The sequence below is a fragment of the Oncorhynchus gorbuscha genome, linkage group LG09, assembly GCF_021184085.1.
Source record: "Oncorhynchus gorbuscha isolate QuinsamMale2020 ecotype Even-year linkage group LG09, OgorEven_v1.0, whole genome shotgun sequence".
Taxonomy (NCBI): Eukaryota; Metazoa; Chordata; class Actinopteri; order Salmoniformes; family Salmonidae; genus Oncorhynchus; species Oncorhynchus gorbuscha.
The window spans coordinates 73442026-73465989 of record NC_060181.1 but is presented as its reverse complement, the minus strand read 5'-3'; the positions used below and the strand labels follow the sequence as shown (position 1 = coordinate 73465989).

At 44.5% G+C, this 23964-nt stretch overlaps 1 long non-coding RNA gene across 1 annotated transcript; it reads left to right on the top strand.

Annotated features, from left to right (window-relative positions):
• The first annotated feature begins 894 nt into the window (after positions 1 to 894).
• LOC124044039 lies at positions 895 to 5658 on the top strand. Its single transcript, XR_006840421.1, has 5 exons — positions 895 to 1146; positions 1580 to 1688; positions 1803 to 1917; positions 4286 to 4402; positions 4776 to 5658. It is a non-coding gene; the product is annotated as an uncharacterized LOC124044039 (long non-coding RNA).
• Positions 5659 to 23964: the final 18306 nt, after the last annotated feature.

Genomic DNA, 23964 nt, shown 5'->3' with positions numbered 1-23964 from the left:
TTCTAAAAAGGAATTTATAAACTGTTGAGGCAGCGGAGGAAGGACCAGGGTGTCACATTTGAGAGAAATAAGCTTTTTTTGTGCCTATGGAAAATGTCTGACATCTTTTATTTCAGCTCATGAAACATGAGACCAACACTTTACATGCAAACTGAGACGTCACCGCTCAAAGTGGTAATCCAATGTTTTGAGAATAGCTGGCTAGCCGTCTGTCCAGTACACAACATGCACATATCTAATGTCATCTTAAGGCTCCCTCTGCACTGTTTCTTTTGCCATTGATAGGCTGTACATTTACCTACTTATTACCTGACATTGTCCAAGTTATGATTTCTCATTAATTCCCCCTTCCTCCAATGTATCCCATAGTGCCCCCTTCCTCCAATGTATCCCATAGTGCCCCCTTCCTCCAATGTATCCCATAGTGCCCACTTCCTCACTAGAGAGTAGCAGCAAACTATTAAAAAACAGTGCTGATTTCATTCATCAACATTTTAAAAAAGGTAGTAGACATTTACAGTAGACATTTCCCCAATAATAGTCTAGCTCAAAACTAATGACTGTTTCAGTATGTAAAAAGTAACAGTACAAAACACACATTATTTTAGCAAACATAAAATAACAAGTGAGTTTTGACTGGATAGATATTCATTTTGTTATTTTATCTTTATTTAACGAGGCAAGTCAGTTAAGAACAAATTCTTAGTTTCAATGACGGCCTAGGAACAGTGGGTTAACTGCCTGTTCAGGTTAGGGAGGGTTTGGCCGGTAGGGATATCCTTGTCTCATCGCGCACCAGCAACTCCTGTGGGGGCCGGGTGCAGTGCATGCTAACCAAGGTTGCCAGGTGCATGGTGTTTCCTCCGACATATTGGTGCGGCTGGCTTCCGGGTTGGATGTGCGCTGTGTTAAGAAGCAGTGCGGCTTGGTTGGGTTGTGTATCGGAGGACGCATGACTTTCAACCTTCGTCTCTCCCGAGCCCTTACGGGAGTTGTAGTTGTAACAATTGGAAGGCAATGAAATTGGGGAGAAAAAGGGGTAAAATACATTTTAAATATTAAAATAAATAAAAAATACTGTCTTTTTGATAACTGTTCATAGACTGTCTAGAGTCACAGAAGAGGCAAAAATTAGCAGGAATGTTGGTAAGTCCTCATTGAACCTGTATGTTTACAGGTGAACCTACTTTGTTATTTTGACTTATGTCTCTTCTCTCGTGTCCTGATCAGGAGGGTTTAGTGAATGTGGGCTTGATGGACTGCTGAGCAGCCTGAGTTGAGTGACAGCTTTGAGGTGACCACCTCTTAGTGCTGTGGCTGTGAAGTCCAATCTGTGAGAGGCAGGCTCGGCCACAGTTGTCACATTTGTAGGCTGGCTTGGATGTTTGAGGGGTGCCCTGTTTTTTTTTATTAGTTAAAAAAATTAAATAAATCTACATACTAATTAGTTGCAGATATTTGATATGAAATAATCTATTCTCTGACATGATTTCAGTTGGGAACATGCCTGTAGTGGTGAAGCTGAAATATTTAGGAAGAATAGTTATTCTATTTTGTTCGATTCTACATGTGTCTCCAGAGTAAACTGGCCCATCGGTGGCTGGTCAGTTTTTCCTTTGGACAGAAGACCATGGCGTCTCATGAGTATAAGAAGCTCAAGGCTCTCCTGAAGGGGGGCCCACATACATGTAAGGTGTAGCTTGGAATCTCCACTGAATATTGATCTATCATTTCACTATTGATTCACGTCAATGTTTCAGTCTGGATACTTAATGTTTAAAACGGACCGTGCTTTTTCTCAGGTGGGAAAGGTGGACTGCCTTACTGAGTCAGAACTGTGTGGCTCCCTCTACATTCAAAAGCCCTGCATTGCGGTCTTTAAAGGACTTGAGATTCATGACTTTGAGATACACCATGGTAAGTCCATGATTTATTTATTATTTATTTATACCTTTTCACCTGTTGTACAGTATACACCTGTTGTACAGTATACACCTGTTGTACAGTATTCACCTGTTGTACAGTATACACCTGTTGTACAGTATACAGTATTCACCTGTTGTACAGTATTCACCTGTGCAATGATAGTTTGTTTTCATACAGTATAGAAGTATACACCTACAGTATACACCTGTTGTATAGTATACACCTGTTTTTACACCTGTTGTATAGTTACATCTTCCTGTTCTTGCTAGATACACCTGTTGAAATCAAGCTACACAAGTATACAAAGTACATTTGACCTGTTTACTATGTATCAGAATTTCCAGTAGAAGGATATTCTTGTTTTATCTTGTATTTTATTTGAGGACCACTTTCCTAAAGTTGTTTACCATTTTATATTTCTGGAGAGGCCCAGTCAGACCCCCAGAGTAGAGGTCTTCATGGATCCAATCGGTACCCTAATCCCCGAGACCCAATCTGGGACCCGCGCAGGACCGGCTTAAGAATTCTAAATAATGTCACGGTTCTGTGTTGGATCTTATATGATTGTCTCTGTATTTGTCATTTTAACTGACTTGTGCGGATGGGCCTGTACATATCCGAATGAGACTGCAGACACGAGACTGCAGTAGAGTGAAATTGTATCATTTATACTGCTCTTGCTTGCACGAGAGTGGAGTGTGGCGCATGTAGCTGCTTGTTGGCCAATCATAAGTCATGAATACGGCAATCGGCTTTAGTCACAGAGCCTCCATGTGTGGCAAAAGTTAGGAGATATCTAATCAATGGAAAATGGAATTAAAAGTTAAAGGAGAAGGATACGTTACAACGACCAGGAGACCAGCGGAGGTTGCTGGGGAGGACGACTCATAAAAATGGCTGGAATGGAGTCAATGGGGTGGTATCAACTACATGGAACCACCATGGAACCACCAACCACCATGTCTTTGTTTAATACCATTCCATTGACTCCATTCCAGCCATTATGAGTCGTCCTCCACCCCAGCAGCCTCCACTGCAAGAGACAACAGGTTGGCTGCAACTTAATATTCTGAATGGAGTTGTTATTTATAACTGTAGGATATTTTATTTCACCTTTTATTTAACCAGGTAGGCTAGTTGAGAACAAGTTCTCATTTGCAACTGCAACCTGACCAAAATAAAGCATAGCAATTTGACACATACAACAACACAGTTGCACATGGAATAAACAAAACATAGTCAATAATACAGTAGAACAAAAGAAAACAAAAAGTTTATATACAGCGAGTGCAGATGAGATAAGGGAGTTAAGGCAACAAATAGGCCACGGTGGCAAAGGAAATGCAATATAGCAATTAAACACTGGAATGGTAGATGTGCAGAACATGAATGTGCAAGTAGAGATACTGGGGTGCAAAGGAGCAAGATAAATAAATACAGTATGGGGATGAGGTAGGTAGATAGATGGGCTGTTTACAGATGGAGTATGTACAGGTGCAGTGATCTATGAGCTGCTCTGACAGCTGGTGCTTGGAACGAGTGAGGGAGATATGAGCTTCAGAGATTTTTGCAGTTCGTTCCAGTCATTGGCAGCAGAGAACTGGAAGGAAAGACAACCAAAGGAGGAATTGGCTTTGGGAATGACCAGTGAGATATACCTGCTGGAGCGCGCGCTACGAGTGGGTGCTGCTATGGTGACCAGTGAGCTGAGATAAGGCAGGGTTTTACCTAGCAGAGACTTGTAGATTACCTGTAGCCAGTGGGTTTGGCGATGAGTATGAAGCGAGGGCCAACCAACGAGAGCGTACAGGTCGCAATGGTGGGTAGTGAATGATGAGAAGAGAAAGTGCATGCACTGCAGCTTCACTTAGCTTAACTAGCTTCTCCCAGTATGATGCAGACAAACGGTACTACGTAATCCTATTTGATATTACGTTTCCTAGCTATGGCAGCTATTAGTTTAGCACGAGTCGTCTTGATTGGTTGCTTGTCTCTCCATCACTGCTCAGTTTGGCCCCTCCACTGCCTGCTGGAGCAGCACCTCTCTCGCGTGATCCGCTCCAGTTAGTAAAGTAGCTTAAATTAATTTTCTGCTGCTCTTCTCACACTGACCAGGTCTATCCTGAATGGGTCTAGTTGTCCTCTGGTCTGTTCGGAACGGGTCTCAATTTTAAAAAATATATAATTTATGCATATTGGGTCCAATTTATGCATATCGGAATGGGTCCAACTGTTTGGACCCGTGAAGACCTCTACCTCAGAGCACTGTACCCTAACTTTTCTGTCTCCATCCCTCCCTCATCCTTTCATCTATCCCTCTATCCACCATCCCTCTATCATCCCTCCCTCCGTCATCCAGCGTGACCAGAAAGGGGAGCACGTCAACAGCCGGGATGCTACTAACATCGCCAACCTCCTCCGTCAGAGGTTCCAGCAGCTATCTCCATGGTTACATGGCAAGGCCGCCAACTTCAAGGTAAGCTTCTTACACGGTTCAGTAACTCTGCGATCACCATGTTGCTTTTTAATCTTAGCAGCTACCTCTTGCCTTTTACAGTCAAGCAGAGTGATGTTATTCTCTGGCATAGACTTTTAAGTGATAGTTTGGCTTCTGGGCTCTGGACTTACTGGCTTAGCTAATTCAGCCAAGAAAACTGCTAATAGTCTGATTGAAGTGACTGTGGATTGTGTTGGCTCAGTGTATCAATCTGCAATATGAGCATATTTTCTCAACATGACTTTGTCGCAGTATATTCGCGAAGGTTCCCCACTGCAAATGTAATCCAAATGGATCCATGTTGTAATATTTGAATAGCATGTTAACTATGAACTTTTCTTTCATTCTGCAGGATGAATTGTAAGTTCAAGAGGGTCTATTCGAGAAATCCAAGATTCACTGAGATGCTTTTCCTTAAGGGAAATGTAAACAAAGAACAGTCAAACCCACACACACTTAACAAACATACTCCGAGAAGAGAGGTTTACTGTCGGTCTGTCAAAACAATATGTTTTTCATTTCTCTAAACTGATTCATTGATTAGTAAAGACTGACTCACTGTCTTGTCAGAGTTTTAATAGTTATAGAGGTGGAATGTGTCCATACGGTAGGTGCTGACCTGCCTGGTATCTGAATGTACTGTCTGATGTAGGTTGGGGACAATGTATTTTATTTGATGATACAAAATGGCAGTTTCAGTTTATAATGGGCTTGATTAAACTTGAACCGTTTGAGTGTAGAGAACAGTGTTTTATTCATTCTGTGAAGTGACCACACTGAAGTTAATGTAGTGTTGGTATGTTTGTCTGCTGAAAGTAACCTAGTTGCTCAGTATGCAACCTCTGTAAACGGAGAAAAAGGAACCCTGTACACTTAAAAACAATTAACATGAAATATGTTGCCAATACCATCCACATCATTCACTCCACATCATTCACTCCACATCATTCACTCCACATCATTCACTCCACATCATTCACTCCACATCATTCACTCCACATTATTCACTCCACATCATTCACTCCACATCATTCACTCCACATCATTCATCTATCTGTTACGGTTTGCTGCAGTCTTGCAAAAGTTTATTTTCAACAAAAAAATAAAAAATAAAATACTATTCTTATGATGTTTGATAACTTATGTGAGAACTTGTGATCTTAAATGCTAATAGTGTCCCCTTTAAGACACTTCAAAGAGGTATCCTTCTCTTTTCCTTTCAAGTTGTTTTGCACCAACCCTTGTATGGAATAAATGTAATGTTTTTTAAACCTTACAATTTTTTTGTTGTTAAATGGCATTTTGACCATCAGTTCCCAAAGTACCCACTAGATGGCAACAGAACAGTGTTAGTCTTAAGCTTAGCTCAGGTTTCAAGTTTTACAGTGAAAGGCCTTTCTTGTTAGCTCTAACCCCAACAATTCAGTAATTAATAACAATGTAATACTAAAAATAAGAACTTTAAGGGTGAGCAAGCATACTAAAAACAGGGTCTGTTCCAGTACCATATTTACAATGTGCAGGGAGAGGTAGATATGAAATTATGTTTGTCACATGTGCCGATTACAACCGTAGGCCTCACTGTGAGACGCTTACTTGCAAGCCCTTAACCAACAATGCGGTTAAGAAAATATTTACTAAATAAAAATTAACAATACTGAGTTTATAGACGGGTTAGTCAAGGTAGTTTGTACATGTATGTAGGGGTAAAGTGACGATGCATAGATAAAAAGCGAGTAGCAGTAGTGTAGAATCAAAGGGGGAGGGGTGTAATGTAAATAGTCCGCCTGACCATTTGATTAATTGCTCAGCAGTCTTATGGCTTGGGGGGTAGAAGCGCGCAGAGAGAACAGTCTGACTTGGGTGACTGGAGTCTGACTATTTTTTTGAGCCTTCCTCTGACACCGCTTAGTATATAGGTCCTGGATGGCAGGAAGCTTGGCCATACGCATTATCCTCCATGTGCCGAGCAGTTGCCATACCAGACGGCTATGTAACTGTCCTTATGCTCTCGATAGTCCAGCTGAATAACTTTTTGAGGATCTGGGGACCCATGCCAAATCTTTTCAGTCCTGAGGGAGGGTTAAGGTGTTGTCGTGCCCTCTTCACGACTGTCTTGGTGTGTTTGGACCATGATAGTTTGTTGGTGATGTGGATGGAACTTGAAATTCTCGACCCGCTCCACTACAGCTCTGTCGATGTTCGGTCCTCCATTTACTGTAGTCCACGATCCTCTCCTTTTGTCTTGCTGACATTGAGGGAGGGGTTGTTGTCCTGGCAGTGTCTGACCACCTCCCTATAGGCTGTCTCATTGTTGTCGGTGATCAGGACTACCACTGTTGTGTCGTCAGCAAATGTAATGATGGTGTTGGAGTCGTGCTTGGCCACGCAGTCGTGGGTGAACAGGGAGTACAGGAGGGGACTAATCACGCACTGCTGAGGGGCCCCGTGTTCAGGATCAGCGGGGCAATGTGTTGCTTACCCTTACTACCTGGGGGTGGCCAATCAGGAAGTCCACAATCCAGGTACAGAGGGAGGTGTTTAGTCCCAGGGTCCTTAGCTAAGTGATGAGCTTTGTGGGCACTATGGCGTTGAATGCTGAGCTGTACTCAAAGAACAGCATTCTCATATACAGTTGAAGTTGGAAGTTTACATACACTTAGGTTCATTAAAACTAGTTTTTCAACCACTCCACAAATTTCTTGTTTTTGTTCCAACAATTGTTAAGACATATTAATTCACTGTAATTCCAGTGGGTCAGAAGTTTACAGACACGAAGTTGACTGCCTTTTAAAAAGCTTGGAAAATTCCATAAAAGGATGTCATGGCTTTAGAAGTTTCTGATAGGCTAATTGACATCATTTGAGTCAATTGGAGGTGTACCTGTGGATGTATTTCAAGGCATACCTTGAAACTCAGTGCTTTTTTGCTTGACATAATGGGAAAATCAAAATAACATACAGAAATTGTAGTTTGGTTCATCCTTGGGAGCAATTTCCAAACCACAAACAGATGAAATGTACTTTGGTGCGAAAAAGTGCAAAACAATCCCAGAACAACAGCAAAGGACCTTGTGAAAATGCTGGAGGAAATGAATACAAAAGTATATATATTCATAGTGGCAGGGTAGCCTAGTGGTTAGAGCATTGGACTAGTAACCGAAAGGTTGCAAGTTCAAATCCCTGAGCTGACAAGGTACAAAATCTGTCGTTCTGCCCTTGGCTGTCATTGAAAATAAGAATTTGTTCTTAACTGACTTGCCTGGTTAAAAAAGGGGAAAATATAGTAAAATGAGTCCTATATCAACATAACCTGAAAGGCTGCTCAGCAAGGAAGAAGACACTGCTCCAAAACCGTCATTAAAAAAGCCAGACAACGATTTGCAACTGCATGTGGGGACAAAGATTGTACTTTCTGGAGAAATGTCCTCTGGTCTGATGAAACAAAAATAGAACTGTTTGGCCATAATGACCATCGTTATGTTTGGTGGAAAAAAGGGGATGCTTGCAAGCCGAAGAACCACACACCAACCCGTGAAGCACGGGGTGGCAGCATCATGTTATTGGGGTGCATTGCTGCAGGAGGGACTTGTGCACTTCACAAAATGGATGGCATCATGAGGAAAGAAAATGATGTAGATATATTGAAGCAACATCAGTCAGGAAGTTAAAGCTTGGTTTCAAATGGGTCTTCCAAATGGACAATGACCCGAAGCATACTTCCGAAGTTGTGGCAAAATGGTTTTAAGGACAACAAAGTCAAGGTATTGGAGTGGCCATCACAAATCCCTGACCTCAATCCTATAGAGAATTTGTAGGCTGAACTGAATAGGTGTGTGCGAGCAAGGAGGCCTACAAACCTGACTCAGTTACACCAGCTCCATCAGGAGGAATGGGCCACAATTCACCCAATTTTTGTGGGAAGCTTGTGGAAGGCTACCCAAAATGTTTGACCCAAGTAAACAATTTAAAGGCAATGCTACCAAATACTAATTGAGTGTATGTAAATTATGTAGATAAATGTAGATTCCGGAGTTCTAAATTGAGCAGCTGCTGAAAAATGAGCTCCTGTATATATTGAGATTTAAATGTTTTTTTAGAGTGAAGTACATCGAAAAAATCAAGAGAAAACTGCAAGACTCAATAGAAGACAAAACAAGGAACAAACCAAAAAAGACAGGCTTTTGAAAAATTAACTATTTTTCTTAAAATTGTACAGTTATCTTAGCTAGCTGAATTGCTAGCAGAATTGTTTACTTGTTGCTAAGCAGTTGCTAGGGACTCTCCTGGAAGAAGCTAGCTAGCTTACAAAGAATAACAACAAAAAATATCTAGTTAACAGAAGAAAGGAAGACAAAATAAGGACAAAAGAAGGACAGAAGAAAAAGGAAAAGAAAGAGGACAACAAAGTGAAACAGTCAGCACTTCTATTGCAACTTCGTATTTCGTCGTCCTAATGTAGTCTACACTGCTATCTGCCCAGCAGCTAGCCAGCTAGCAAACGTCCACCGTCTACTGAATAGCAACACTGTAGAAACTATTACACTCAACTGAACGACTTGATTAGTGTAGTGTTAGCTAGCTACATAGTTGTCTTTGCTGTCTTCGTATCCAAGTTAATTGTGTAGTTTAGAGCGTGTAGTCTTAGAGTGATTATTTTAATTTACCGAGGTTAGCTAGCCAGCTATTTGTCGTCCTTAACGTAGGAGACACTGCTAGATAGCCAACAGCTAGCCAACGTCTACTGAATAGAACTTCCGCACTCAACAACCCGGTCGCAATCCGCTTCGCTCCACAGGTAGTATCACATTTTTCATTTCATTTCATTACAGCACAACGGTTTGATTTGTTTGATCGTAGCTAGCTACATAGCTAGCTACATAGCCGTCTGTGTATCAAAGATAATTGTGTAGTCTAGAGCGATTTTCTAGGTTAGCTAGCCAGCTATTGTCGTTCTTTTAATGCAACGTAACGTAATCAACACTGCTAGCTAGCCAGCTAGCCCCCGAATAGCAGCACTGTAGAAACTATTACACTCAACGGAACGACTTGATTAGTGTAGTGTCAACAACGCAGCCACTGCCAGCTAGCCTACAAAGTCAACAACGCAGCCACTGCCAGCTAGCCTACTTCAGCAGTACTGTATCATTTTAATCATTTTAGTCAGTAAGATTCTTGCTACGTAAGCTTAACTTTCTGAACATTCGAGACGTGTAGTCCACTTGTCATTCCAATCTCCTTGCATTAGCGTAGCCTCTTCTGTAGCCTGTCAACTATGTGTCTGTCTATCCCTGTTCTCTCCTCTCTGCACAGACCATACAAACGCTCCACACCGCGTGGCCGCTGCCACCCTAATCTGGTGGTCCCAGCGCGCACAACCCACGTGGAGTTCCAGGTCTCCGGTAGCCTCTGGAACTGCCGATCTGCAGCCAACAAGGCAGAGTTCATCTCAGCCTATGCCTCCCTCCAGTCCCTCGACTTCTTGGCACTGACAGAAACATGGATCACCACAGATAACACTGCTACTCCTACTGCTCTCTCTTCGTCCGCCCACGTGTTCTCGCACACCCCGAGAGCTTCTGGTCAGCGGGGTGGTGGCATCGGGATCCTCATCTCTCCCAAGTGGTCATTCTCTCTTTCTTCCCTTACCCATCTGTCTATCGCCTCCTTTGAATTTCATGCTGTCACAGTTACCAGCCCTTTTAAGCTTAACATCCTTATCATTTATCGCCCTCCAGGTCCCCTCGGAGAGTTCATCAATGAGCTTGATGCCTTGATAAGCTCCTTTCCTGAGGACGGCTCACCTCTCACAGTTCTGGGCGACTTTAACCTCCCCACGTCTACCTTTGACTCATTCCTCTCTGCCTCCTTCTTTCCACTCCTCTCCTCTTTTGACCTCACCCTCTCACCTTCCCCCCCTACTCACAAGGCAGGCAATACGCTCGACCTCATCTTTACTAGATGCTGTTCTTCCACTAACCTCATTGCAACTCCCCTCCAAGTCTCCGACCACTACCTTGTATCCTTTTCCCTCTCGCTCTCATCCAACACTTCCCACACTGCCCCTACTCGGATGGTATCGCGCCGTCCCAACCTTCGCTCTCTCTCCCCCGCTACTCTCTCCTCTTCCATCCTATCATCTCTTCCCTCTGCTCAAACCTTCTCCAACCTATCTCCTGATTCTGCCTCCTCAACCCTCCTCTCCTCCCTTTCTGCATCCTTTGACTCTCTATGTCCCCTATCTTCCAGGCCGGCTCGGTCCTCCCCTCCCGCTCCGTGGCTTGACGACTCATTGCGAGCTCACAGAACAGGGCTCCGGGCAGCCGAGCGGAAATGGAGGAAAACTCGCCTCCCTGCGGACCTGGCATCCTTTCACTCCCTCCTCTCTACATTTTCCTCCTCTGTCTCTGCTGCTAAAGCCACTTTCTACCACTCTAAATTCCAAGCATCTGCCTCTAACCCTAGGAAGCTCTTTGCCACCTTCTCCTCCCTCCTGAATCCTCCCCCCCCTCCTCCCTCTCTGCAGATGACTTCGTCAGCCATTTTGAAAAGAAGGTCGACGACATCCGATCCTCGTTTGCTAAGTCAAACGACACCGCTGGTTCTGCTCACACTGCCCTACCCTGTGCTCTGACCTTTTTCTCCCCTCTCTCTCCAGATGAAATCTCGCGTTTTGTGACGGCCGGCCGCCCAACAACCTGCCCGCTCGACCCTATCCCCTCCTCTCTTCTCCAGACCATTTCCGGAGACCTTCTCCCTTACCTCACCTCGCTCATCAACTTATCCCTGACCGCTGGCTACGTCCCTTCCGTCTTCAAGAGAGCGAGAGTTGCACCCCTTCTGAAAAAACCTACACTCGATCCCTCCGATGTCAACAACTACAGACCAGTATCCCTTCTTTCTTTTCTCTCCAAAACTCTTGAACGTGCCGTCCTTGGTCAGCTCTCCCGCTATCTCTCTCAGAATGACCTTCTTGATCCAAATCAGTCAGGTTTCAAGACTAGTCATTCAACTGAGACTGCTCTTCTCTGTATCACGGAGGCGCTCCGCACCGCTAAAGCTAACTCTCTCTCCTCTGCTCTCATCCTTCTAGACCTATCGGCTGCCTTCGATACTGTGAACCATCAGATCCTCCTCTCCACCCTCTCCGAGTTGGGCATCTCCGGCGCGGCCCACGCTTGGATTGCGTCCTACCTGACAGGTCGCTCCTACCAGGTGGCGTGGCGAGAATCTGTCTCCTCACCACGCGCTCTCACCACTGGTGTCCCCCAGGGCTCTGTTCTAGGCCCTCTCCTATTCTCGCTATACACCAAGTCACTTGGCTCTGTCATAACCTCACATGGTCTCTCCTATCATTGCTATGCAGACGACACACAATTAATCTTCTCCTTTCCCCCTTCTGATGATCAGGTGGCGAATCGCATCTCTGCATGTCTGGCAGACATATCAGTGTGGATGACGGATCACCACCTCAAGCTGAACTTCGGCAAGACGGAGCTGCTCTTCCTCCCGGGGAAGGACTGCCCGTTCCATGATCTCGCCATCACGGTTGACAACTCCATTGTTTCCTCCTCCCAGAGCGCTAAGAACCTTGGCGTGATCCTGGACAACACCCTGTCGTTCTCAACTAACATCAAGGCGGTGGCCCGTTCCTGTAGGTTCATGCTCTACAACATCCGCAGAGTACGACCCTGCCTCACACAGGAAGCGGCGCAGGTCCTAATCCAGGCACTTGTCATCTCCCGTCTGGATTACTGCAACTCGCTGTTGGCTGGGCTCCCTGCCTGTGCCATTAAACCCCTACAACTCATCCAGAACACCGCAGCCCGTCTAGTGTTCAACCTTCCCAAGTTCTCTCACGTCACCCCGCTCCTCCGCTCTCTCCACTGGCTTCCAGTTGAAGCTCGCATCCGCTACAAGACCATGGTGCTTGCCTACGGAGCTGTGAGGGGAACGGCACCTCAGTACCTCCAGGCTCTGATCAGGCCCTACACCCAAATAAGGGCACTGCGTTCATCCACCTCTGGCCTGCTCGCCTCCCTACCACTGAGGAAGTACAGTTCCCGCTCAGCCCAGTCAAAACTGTTCGCTGCTCTGGCTCCCCAATGGTGGAACAAACTCCCTCACGACGCCAGGACAGTGGAGTCAATCACCACCTTCCGGAGACACCTGAAACCCCACCTCTTTAAGGAATACCTAGGATAGGATAAAGTAATCCTTCTCACCCCCCCCTTAAAATATTTAGATGCACTATTGTAAAGTGACTGTTCCACTGGATGTCATAAGGTGAATGCACCAATTTGTAAGTCGCTCTGGATAAGAGCATCTGCTAAATGACTTAAATGTAATGTAAATGTAAACTTCTGACCCACTGGGAATGTGATGAAGGAAATAAAAGCAGAAATATATAATTCTCTCTACTATTATTCTGACATTTCACTTACTTAAAATTAAGTGGTTATCCTAACTGACCTAAGATAGGCAATTTTTACTAGGATTAAATGTCAGGAATTGTTAAACTGAGTTTAAATGTGTTTGGCTTCAGACTTCCGACTTCAACTGTAGTTGTTCCTTTTGTCCAGGTGGGAAAGGGCAGTGTGGAGCACGATTGAGATTGCGTCATCTGTGGATTTGTTGGGGCGGCATGTGACTTGGAGTTGGTCTAGGGTTTCCGGGATGAAGGTGATTGTGAGCCATGACCAGCCTTTAAAAGCATTTTGTGGCTACTGACGTGAGTGTTATGGGGCGGTAGTCATTAAGGCAGGCTACCTTCGCTTTCTTGGGTACAGGGACTATGGTGGTCTGTTTGAAACATGTTGGTATTACAGACTCGGTCAGGGAGAGGTTGAAAATGTCAGTGAAGACACTTATCAGTTGGTCCGCGCATGCTCTAAGTACACGTCCTGGTATTCAGGCCTTATGAATGTTGACCTGTTTAAAGGACTTGCTCACGTTGGCTACGGAGAGTGTGATCACAGTCGTTCGGAACAGCTGGTGCTCTCATGCATGCTTCAGTGTTGCTTGCCTCAAAGCAAGGATGAAAGGCATTTAGCTTGTCTGGTAGGCTCGTGTCACTGGGCAGCTCACGACTGGGTTTCCCTTTATAGTCCGTAATAGTTTTCAAGCCCTGCCACATCCACGTCCATCCTACAATCTAAACTTGATGCCCTCAATCTCACACAAATTATCAATGAACCTACCAGGTACAACCACAAATCCGTAAACAAGGGCACCCTCATAGATATCATCCTAACCAAGTCTGCTGTTCCCACATGCTTCAAGAGGGCCACCATTGTTCCTGTTCCCAAGAAAGCTAAGGTAACTGAGCTAAACGACTACCGCCCCGTAGCACTCACTTCCGTCATCATGAAGTGCTTTGAGAGACTAGTCAAGGACCATATCACCTCCACCCTACCTGACACCCTAGACCCACTCCAATTTGCTTACCGCCCAAATAGGTCCACAGACGATGCAATCTCAACCACACTGCACACTGCCCTAACCCACCTGGACAAGAGGAATACCTATGTGAGAATGCTGTTCATCGACTACAGCTCGGCATTCAACACCATAGTACCCTCCAAGCTCGTCATCAAGCTCGAGACCCTGGGCCTCGACCCCGCCCTGTGCAACTGGGTACTGGACTTCCTGACGGGCCGCCCCCAGGTGGTGAGGGTAGGCAACAACATCTCCTCCCCGCTGATCCTCAACACGGGGGCCCCACAAGGGTGCGTTCTGAGCCCTCTCCTATACTCCCTGTTCACCCATGACTGCGTGGCCACGCACGCCTCCAACTCAATCATCAAGTTTGCGGAAGACACAACAGTGGTAGGCTTGATTACCAACAACGACGAGACGGCCTACAGGGAGGAGGTGAGGGCCCTCTGAGTGTGGTGTCAGGAAAATAACCTCACACTCAACGTCAACAAAACTAAGGAGATGATTGTGGACTTCAGGAAACAGCAGAGGGAACACCCCCCTATCCACATCGATGGAACAGTAGTGGAGAGGGTAGCTAGTTTTAAGTTCCTCGGCATACACATCACAGACAAACTGAATTGGTCCACTCACACTGACAGCGTCGTGAAGAAGGCGCAGCAGCGCCTATTCAACCTCAGGAGGCTGAAGAAATTCGGCTTGTCACCAAAAGCACTCACAAACTTCTACAGATGCACAATCGAGAGCATCCTGGCGGGCTGTATCACCGCCTGGTACGGCAACTGCTCCGCCCTCAACCGTAAGGCTCTCCAGAGGGTAGTGAGGACTGCACAACTTGCCCTCCAAATACACCTCTGTTGTTTTCAACCAAGATCTCAGCGATCACTGCCTCATTGCCTGCAACCGTAATGGGTCTGCGGTCAAAAGACCACCCCTCATCACTGTCAAACGCTCCCTAAAACACTTCAGCGAGCAGGCCTTTCTAATTGATCTGGCCCGGGTATCCTGGAAGGATGTTGACCTTATCCCATCAGTAGAGGATGTCTGGTTATTCTTTAAAAGTGCCTTCCTCACCAACTTAAATAAGCATGACCCATTCATGAACAGATATAGCCCTTGGTTCTTTCCAGACGTGACTGCCCTTGACAAGCACAAAAACATCCTGTGGCGTTCTGCATTAGCATCGAACAGCCCCCGTCATATGCAACTTTTCAGGGAAGTTAGGAACAAATATACACAGGCAGTTAGGAAAACTAAGGCTAGCTTTTTCAAGCAGAAATTTGCATCCTGTAGCACAAACTCAAAAAAGTTCTGGGACACTTTAAAGTCCATAGAGAATAAGAGCACCTCCTCCCAGCTCCCCACTACACTGAGGCTAGGAAACACTGTTACCACCGATAAATCCACTATAATTGAGAATTTCAAACAGCGTTTTTCTACGGCTGGCCATGCTTTCCACCTGGCTACCCCTACCCCGGTCAACAGCCCTGCGATCCCCACAGCAACTCGCCCAAACCTCCCCCACTTCTCCTTCTCCTTCACCCAAATCCAGATGGCTGATCTTCTGAAAGAGCTGCAAAATCTGGACCCCTACAATCAGCCTGCCTAGACAATCTGGACCCTTTCTTTCTAAAGTTATCTGCCGAAATTGTTGCAACCCCTATTACTGGCCTGTTCAACCTATCGTCTGAGATTCCCATAGATTGGAAAGCTGCCGCGGTCATCCCCCTCTTCAAAGGGGGAGACACTCTAGACCCAAACTGCTACAGACCTATATCTATTCTACCCTGTCTTTCTAAGATCTTCGAAAGCCAAATTAACGAACAGATTACCGACTATTTCAAATCCCACCGTACCGTCTCAGCTCTAGTTTCGCCATCGATAAGAGACATTACTGTGCAGCCGTATTTATCGACCTGCTAAGGATTTCGACTCGCCGACTCTCTTCTCTGTATACATCAATGATGTCAATCTTGCTGCTGGTTATTCTTTGATCCACCTCTACGCAGACGACACCATTCTCTATACCTCTAACATCCAGATAAGCTTCCATGCCATACAACTCTCCTTCCGTGGCCTCCAACTGCTCTTAAATGCAAGTAAAACTAAATGCATGCTCTTCAACCATTCGCTGCCCGCACCTGCCCGCCCTTCCAGCATCACTACTCTGGACGGTTCTGACTTAGAATATGTGGACAACTACAAATACCTAGGTGTCTGGTTAGACTGTAAACTCTCCTTCCAGACTCACATTAAACATCTCCAATCCAAAATGAAGTCTAGAATCGGCTTCCTATTTCGCAACAAAGCATCCTTCACTCATGCTGGCAAACATACCCTCGTGAAACTGACCATCCTACCGATCCTCGACTTTGGCGATGTCATTTACAAAATAGCCTCCAACACTCTACTCAACAAATTGGATGCAGTCTATCACAGTGCCATCCGTTTTGTCACCAAAGCCCCATATATTACCCACTACTGCGACCTGTAAGCTCTCGTTGGCTGGCCCTCGCTTCAAACTCTTCGCCAAACCCACTGGCTCCAAGTCATCTACAAATCTCTGCTAGGTAAAGCCCCGCCTTATCTCAGCTCACTGGTCACCATAGCAGCACCCACCCGTAGCACGCGCTCAAGCAGGAAAATCACTGGTCACCCCCAAAGCCAATTCTTCCTTTGGCTGCCTCACCTTCCAGTTCTCTTCTGCCAATCACTGGAACAAACTGCAAAAATCACTAAAGCTGCAGACTCTTATCTCCCTCACTAGCTTTAAGCACCAGCTGTCAGCACAGCCTACAGATCACTTAACCTGTACATAGCTCATCTGTAAATAGCCCATCCAACTACCCCATTCCCATATTATTACTTACCCTTTTGCTCTTTTGTACCCCAGTATCTCTACTTGCACATCATCTGCACATCTATCACTCCAGTATTAATGCTAAATTGTAATTATTTTCACCTCTAGGGCCTATTTATTGCCTGTACATGTGTTTACATTTACATTTAAGTCATTTAGCAGACTCTCTTATCCAGAGCTACTTACAAATTGGTGCATTCACCTTATGACATCCAGTGGAACAGTCACTTTACAATAGTGCATCTAAATCTTAAAGGGGGGGGGTGAGAGGGATTACTTATCCTATCCTAGGTATTCCTTAAAGAGGTGGGGTTTCAGGTGTCTCCGGAAGGTGGTGATTGACTCCGCTGTCCTGGCGTCGTGAGGGAGTTTGTTCCACCATTGGGGGGCCAGATCAGCGAACAGTTTTGACTAGGCTGAACTGTGTTGTTTTTGTTGCACTGCTTTGCTTTACCTTGGGCAGGTCGCAGTTGTAAATGAGAACTTGTTCTCAACTAGCCTACCTGGTTAAATAAAGGTGACATTTTTTTTAATGTCTCCATTCACACTAGTGCTACCCAATACTTCCACTAATTGGCACCCAGCATATATTATCCTCTGTCCCTTTCTATCCTTCTATCTATGCTCTTCTGTCTATCTTATCTGTGCTCTCCTATCATTCTACTCTCTCTTTCCATAGTTTGGCTACTTCCATAAGATCTCCCTCTATTGCTCCCAGATGACAAAATAAGGTGACCTATCTGTCATCTGGGCAGTGTTATCTGCTGACAAAAGAACCCAGGCTCTGATTGGCTGCCAAAATCCTGCTCCTAGAACCCAGGCCCTGACTGTATGACTGTGTTCCAGCTTACAGTCCTTTCTCTCTGTCAGTGGTGAGAAAGTGACAGAAATAATAACCTTGGTATTTCACATGCAAAGGAACTGCTGACAAACTGTCCTAGGTCTTCTTTCCTTTACTTCATTTCCTATGACACCGTATGGTGGCTTTCATGAATATCATGGGCCCTTATCAGAAACATGTCCAAAATCCTTTAACACTCAAATATGACATGATTCAAATGTTAGTTTTACTGTACGGTGAAGCACAATCAAAGGCTTATGTACTTGGTGTTAATGTTTGAGGTGTGCCTTTTGTTAGTACACAATACATTAAGCAAAAACAACCCCAACATAAAAAGATGTAGCCTGACACTAAGCTCAATTGGACTGATTAGTGTTATTCACAGCAAAGGCATGTGCTGATGACTAGATCAGTCGGTCCATTGAACTAACCTTAAACAGAAAAGCCTCCGAGAAACTAAATGTTATACAGATGTTATTTGTACATTTTGGATGTCAATTGTGTCTGGATTTCTCTATTGAGGCTTATCAAATGTAAGTGATTTGCTTATTTTTAGCATTTTGTGAAAGTACAGACTTAAATGGTATGTCATGCACTATAGTTGGAGGAAACATGGGAAAGTTATGTTGCTTTAAAAGGAAAAACTTATCTCACTTAAGAGAAAATGGCCTTGCAAGACTTCAGAGATTTTCACACTTCCTAGAGAGCACTTCTTTGTTTAAGCCCATTCAGCATAGTTCACACCATCTTAAGCCTTAGCCCCACCCCACCCACACATGTGAGTCGGCATGGCATTGTCCTCCAGAAAGAAGTCTCTCTTAAACCCAGCTAAATTCAGGGCAACAATGTTTTTGAGAGCTGTAAACTTTTGCAACACTTTTGCAGTTGCCCAAATCTATATCTTTCAAAAGAAATCTGCAGTAGTAAAGAAAAAATCTGTAGCAGTAAAAACATTTATAAAGTGGCCTGACAAAAAGTTGTCATATCACTTTACTTTTTCCAAATTTGGTTACGTTAGTGTTATCCTAAAACGGATTAAATTGTTTTTTTCCCCTCATTAATCTAGACACAATACCCCATGACAGAACAAAACAGATTTTTTTTATTTTTTTGCAAACTTATTAAAAATAAAAAATTGTGATATCACATTTACATAAGTATTCAGACCCTTTACTCAGTGCTTTGTGAAGCTCCTTTAGCAACGATTACTTCCTTGAGTCTTGGGTATGACGTTTGAAGTTTGTCCCATTTCTTCTCTGCAGATCCTCAAGCTCTGTCAGGTTTGATGGGGAGCATCGCTGCACAGCTATTTTCAGGTCTCTCCAGAGATGTTCGATCGGGTTCAAGCTCTGGCTAGGCTACTCAAGGAACTTCAGAGACTGTTCCCGAAACCATTCCTACGTTGTCTTGACTGTGTGCTTCTGGTCGCTGTCCTATTGGAAGGTGAACCGCCCTAGTTTGATACCCTGCTCCAGAGCACTCATGACTTCATCAAAGATCTCTCTATACTTTGCTCTGTTCATCTTTTCCTCGATCCTGACTAGTCTCTCAGTCCCTGCCACTGAAAAACATCCCCACAGCCTGGTGCTGCCACCACCATGCTTCACTGAAGGGATGGTGCCGGGTTTCCTCCAGACATGATGCTGCCACCACCATGCTTCACTGTAGGGATGGTGCAGGGTTTCCTCCAGACGTGACGCTTGGCATTCAGGCCAAAGAATTCAACCTTGGTTTCATCAGACCAGAGAATCTTGTTACTCATGGTCTGAGATTCCTTTAGGTGCCTTTTGGCAAAGTCCAAGCAGGCTGTCATGTGCCTTTTACTGAGGAGTGGCTTCCGTCTGGCCACTCTGCCATAAAGGCCTGATTGATGGAGTGCTGCAGAGATGGTTGTCCTCCCTGACCAAGGCCCTACTCCCCTAATTGCTCAGTTTTCCTGAGCGGCCAGCTCTAGGAAGAGTCTTGGTGGTTCCAAACTTCTTCCATTGAAGAATGATGGAGGCCACTGTGGTCTGGGGGACCTTCAATGCTGCAGAAATGTTTTGGTACCCTTCTCCAGATCTGTGCCTTGACACAATCATGTCTCAGTGCTCTACGGACAATTTCTTCAACCTCATAGCTTGGTTTTTGCTCTGACATGCACTGTTAAGTGTGGGACCTTATATACAGTACCAGTCAAAAGTTTGGACACGCCAACTAATTCAAGGGTTTTTCTTTATTTTTACTATTTTCTACATTATGGAATCATGTAGTAACAAAAAAAAGTGTTAAACAAATCAAAATGCATTTGAGATTATTCAAAGTGGCTACACTTTGCCTTTTTTTCCCACCTTTATTTAACCAGGTAGGCTAGTTGAGAACAAGTTCTCATTTGCAACTGCGACCTGGTCAAGATTTATGCTTTAGCATAGCAGTGTGAACAGACAACACAGAGTTACACATGGAGTAAACATGACAGCTTTGCACACTTGGCATTCTCTCAACCTGCTTCATGTCACCTGGAATGCATTTTAATTAACAGGTATGCCTTGTTATTTTGTGGAATTTCTTTCCTTCTTAATGCGTTTGAGCCAATCAGTTGTGTTGTGACAAGGTAGGGGTGGTATACAGAAATGGCCCTATTTGGTAAGACCAATGTCCATATTATGGCAAGAACAGCTCAAATAAGCAAATAGAAACGATAGTCCATTACTTTAAGACATGAAGGTCAGTCAATATGGAACATTTCAAGAACTTTGAAAGTTTCTTCATGTGCAGTCGCAAAAATCATCAAGCGCTATGATGAAACTGGCTCTCATGAGGACTGCCACAGGAAAGGAAGACTAAGAGTTACCTCTGCTGCAGAGAATAAATTCCTTTATTAAAAAAATATATACATTTTACCCACTTTTTCCATGGTTTCCAATTGGTAGTCAGTCCTGTTCCATCGCTGCAACTCCCATACGGACTCAGGAGAGGCGAAGGTCGAGAGCCGTGCATCCTCCGAAACGCAACCTGGCCAAGCTGCACTGCTTCTTGACACAACACTCACTTAACCCCAGGGGTAGCCAGGCAGAAAGCATGCATGGCCAGCCATAGAAAAGATCTTATTGAAATTCTCGATTATCATGGATTTATCGGTGGTGACAGTGTTTCCTAGCCTCAGTGCAGTGGGCAGCCGGGAGGAGGTGCTCTTATTTTCCTGGAGTTTGTGCTGCAGGATGCAAATTTCTGTTTGAAAAAGCTAGCCTTTTCTTTCTTAATAACTAACTGTGTATATTGGTTCCTAACTTCCCTGAAAAGTTGCATATCGCGGGGGCTATTCGATGCTAATGCAGTACGCCAGAGGATGTTTTTGTGCTGGTCAAGGTTAGTCAAGTCTCGGATGAACCAAGGGCTATATCTGTTCTTAGTTCTACATTGAATGGGGCATGCTTATTTAAGATGTTGAGGTAAGCACTATTGAAGAATAAACAGGCATCCGCTACTGACGGGATGAGATCAATATCCTTCCAGGATACCTGGGCCAGGTCAATTAGAAAGGCCTGCTCCCTGAAGTGTTTTAGGGAGCGTTTGACAGTGATGAGGGGTGGCCGTTTGACCGCGGAACCCATTACGCATGCAGGTAATGAGGCAGTGATCGCTGAGATCCTGGTTGAAAACAGCAGAGGTGTATTTAGAGGGCAGGTTGGTCAGGATGATATCTATGAAGGTGCCTGTGTTTATGGATTTGGGGTTGTACCTGATAGGTTCCTTGATAATTTGTGTGAGATTAAGGGAATCTAGCTTAGATTGTAGGACGTCTGGGGTGTTAAGCATATCCCAGTTTAGGTCACCTAACAGTACGAACTCTGAAGATAGATGAGGGGCAATTCATTCACATATGGAGTCCAGGGCACAACTATGGGCTGAGGGGGGTCTATAGCAAGTGACAACGGTGAGAGACTTATTTCTGGAAAGGTGGATTTTTAAAAGAAGCTCAAAGAAGCTGGGCACAGACCTGGATAGCATGACAGAACTCTGCAGACTGTCTCTGCAGTAGATTCCGACCCTGCCCCATTTGGCAGTTCTATCGTGGTGGAAAATGTTGTAGTTGGGGATGGAAATATGCTCAGCATATGTAGGAACTCCTTCAGGACTGTTGGAAAAGAATTCCTCGTGAAGCTACATGATTCCATATGTCATAGTTTTGATGTTTTCACTATTATTCTACAATGTAGAAAATAGTTTAAATAAAGAAAAACCCTTGAATGAGTAGGTGTGTCCAAACTTTTGACTAGTACTGTAGATTGGACATGATTTGGAAAGGCACACCTATCAATTGAATTTACCAAAGGTGGACTCCTATCAAGTTGTTATGAAGTAATTTTAATGTTTGTGGTTTTCTTACAACTAATTTCTGTGTTCTATTCATGTGCTGTTCTAATAACCAATTTATGTGTTCATGCAAGTGACTGATTTAACAAATCTTCACTTATCAGTGTCTGCAATTTGGCAGTATGCCCAGACCTTTGAGAATGAAAGTTTCAAGGTCTCAGCTTAGAGAAGAAGGTGTCCTCTTCCAAGATGGTCCTCGTCTTGTCGTGTCCCGTATATATATATATATTTACAACTTTTTTCACATACTTCAATTTTTTTTTCTTCCATCAACTCATCTTCTAAACACTCTCCTGCAACCCGCCTCACCAATTTATATTTATAAAAAAGTATTATTTACCTCAAATCTGTAATCCTCCATGAAGCTAGCCAGAAACTCCAAGAAGCTAGCCAGAAACTAGCCAGAAGCTAGCCAGGAGCTAGCCAGAAGCTAGCCCAGAAGCTAATCCAGAAGCTAATCAGAAGCTAGTTCAGAAGCTAGGTAGCTTCTTTACTGGCAAATCGTTAGTATTCAGCTAACCACGGTTTGTGGTCATCAGCTATCCTTTAGCTCGAAAATCTATCGCCAGTTTTGTACGGTGCAGCGCAGCGCGGCTCGGAACGGAACATACTGGACCAATTTTTCTCTCCATGTCCCTGGATTTCAACCGCTCTCTGGACATTCATACCTGGATCTCACAGCTAGCTAGCTGCTATCCGTGTGACTATCGGCTTTCGTCGATTCCGGAGCAAACATAAATTATTCCGGAGCTAGCCAGCTCCGTCAATCACTCCTGAGTTCCATCAATCACTCCTGGGCTGCAGTCACCTATCCGGACCCGTTTTACTGCCTACGCGGAGCCCCACCGGGACTTCACAACTGGACTGCCGACGTTATCTACCCGAAGGAGTTATCCGGCTGGCTCCTCCGTCGCGACGTTACCTGAACGCCCATCTGCGGCCTGCTAACCGTTAGCTGTCTTATCGGCTGCTATCTGAATAGACAATCGGACAATTTATTTATTTATTTTTATTATTATTATGTTTTCTTCTTGGGCCTCTATAACTATAACTATTGTTTTTATTTTTGTTGTTGTTGTGTGATTTGGATTAATCCCCTCTACCACACGGAACCCCACTAATCTACTGACAGAACACAATAGGTGGCTAATAACAGACCTCCATCCTATGCTAGCTTGCTACCTATGGCCTGGCTAGCTGTCTAAATCGCCGTGACCCCCAACCAACCTCTCCACTCACCGGACTCTTTTGATCACTCGACAAAGCATGCCTCTCCTTAATGTCAATATGCCTTGTCCATTGCTGTTCTGGTTAGTGTTTATTGGCTTATTTCACTGTAGAGCCTCTAGTCCTGCTCACTATACCTTATCCAACGTATTAGTTCCACCACCCACACATGCAATGACATCTCCTGGTTTCAATGATGTTTCTAGAGACAATATCTCTCTCTTCATCACTCAATACCTAGAGTTACCTCCACTGTATTCACATCCTACCATACCTTTGTCTGTACATTATACCTTGATGCTATTTTATCGCCCCCAGAAACCTCCTTTTACTCTCTGTTCCAGACGTTCTAGACGACCAATTCTTATTGCTTTTAGCCGCACCCTTATTCTACTCCTCCTATGTTCCTCTGGTGATGTAGAGGTGAATCCAGGCCCTGCAGTGCCTAGCTCCACTCCTATTCCCCAGGCGCTCTCTTTTGACGACTTCTGTAACCGTAATAGCCTTGGTTTCATGCATGTTAACATTAGAAGCCTCCTCCCTAAGTTTGTTCTATTCACTGCTTTAGCACACTCTGCCAACCCGGATGTTCTAGCTGTGTCTGAATCCTGGCTTAGGAAGACCACCAAAAATTCAGAAATTTTAATTCCAAACTACAACATTTTCAGACAACATAGAACTGCCAAAGGGGGCGGTGTTGCAATCTACTGCAAAGATAGCCTGCAGAGTTCTGTCCTACTATCCAGGTCTATATTATATTACTGTACCCAAACAATTTGAACTTCTATATTACTGTACCCAAACAATTTGAACTTCTACT